Genomic DNA, 1,662 nt, shown 5'->3' with positions numbered 1-1,662 from the left:
CACGCGGGTGCGGGCTAACTTCCACACCGGCTCTGCTCCAGCCGTTCCCAGCCGGCTGTGAGGTCAGGCTTCCCCCGCTCCGGTCCTCCGCAGCGCTCGCTCCGCCTGCGCGGCGAGTACCGGCGTGCTCCAAAACGGAGGCTGTTCCCAACTCTGTCGGGTTCGGGTGCTCCCAGCTCACCGGGGAGCAAACACCTCTTTACTGCTGCTGCTTCTGTCCGGCGCGGGAGCCTTTCGGAGCCTGCGCCGGCCGTACGCCGTCTCGCCGAGGGCGTGAAGGTTCTGGCAGCTCCCCGGAGTTCGACGCGCGGATATTAGCCGTGCTTTTGAAGGAAACTGGGCTGGCCCGACGTCTCGGGCTGCTGCTGCTGCTTTGGGGGCACGCGCCTCGGGTCACGGGGAGGAGCGGGAGTCCGTGCCTCCCGTGCCCAGCTCTGTGAAACGCTGGGGCCGGGCGGCCTCCTGTATCCCCGGCCTCTCCCGCGGTGCCCGCCGGGGGAACGGGCCGGTTAATTTGGGGCGCTACGGGCTCCGGCCTTCCTCGCGTTCCCCTTTCTCAGGAAACACTAGGTAACGGAGGGAGCGGCGAGTTAGCGTTAAGGGGAATGGGATTTGCTTTGCTCAGCACTTTATCCTACGGATCCTGCCTCTGTCCCTGTAAGTTATTTATAAGGAAATATTACTAACGGACTAGAACAAGGCAAACGCTTGTGGGGTTTGATGGAAACAATTCCCTGTCTGTGGCTAATTACAGTAATAAAATTTGATGAATTGCACGCGGGGTCACGGCCGTAGTTGCTTTCGGGGCATCCAGCTGACGCGCTCTATCGATCTTTTTGTGCCCTCCTGGCATCCTTCCACCAGCCTCCTCTTGATTTTTGTCGATTCAAGCCTTTCGCCCTCTCGCGGGACTGTCTCCTTCAGACTCGTCTTTCCTGCTTGCTTGTTTTCGTCTTTCCTAAGGGGCCCGTTTGCGTGGGGCTCTTCCGCATCAGCCCGTCCTTCCCCCTCCTCTGGCACCGTCCCGCATTTTCCCTCCCCAGCCGGGAAGTAGATGGTCTAAGGAACGGCGCCGGTAGCGTTGGAAGGAAGAGAACAAGATGCGATTACTAGAAAAAACAACTTTATTACAACGGTTATTGCTTATTAAATATCTCAGGACTCGTTCTCGGTATTTCTGCCCTCCCCGTGCTCCTCGCGTCCGCGCTTTGCTTTATACGTCTGCCCAAATCTCGCAACCGTCCCACGCGGACGCAGCCAAGCGCGCCTCTCCGCAGCTTCCCCCCCCCCCACCCCCCCCCGGGAACCCGGCAGACGCGGGTCTCGCAGTCTTTCTCGCGAAGCTCAGCGCCCCGCTATCGGAGCGCCTGGCAGACAGCAGCCCATTTCGCTTTCGGCCCGGCCTGGGCGGGAGGAGGAGCGTGGTTATCCCGGTTTTGAGAGACGGGGAAGCCGGCAAACCCCCTCCCGACGGCCCCGAGCGCGGCTGCTCTGCTCTCAGTGCAGGTATGAAGCCTGCTGCAACCCAGCTGCCTCTCAGACTCATACAAATAGCTTAAAAAACAACCACCCCCACCTCCCGCTCTCCCACGAGGCTCAAAAGCGAGAAGCGGCTTCCTCGGAAAGGTGCTCGGGTACCGGGGCGCAGCCGAAGCCGGGCTA

This window comes from Aptenodytes forsteri, unplaced genomic scaffold (assembly GCF_000699145.1).
Source record: "Aptenodytes forsteri isolate BGI_AS27 unplaced genomic scaffold, ASM69914v1 Scaffold506, whole genome shotgun sequence".
Lineage (NCBI taxonomy): Eukaryota > Metazoa > Chordata > Aves > Sphenisciformes > Spheniscidae > Aptenodytes > Aptenodytes forsteri.
This window is presented reverse-complemented; position numbering follows the sequence as displayed.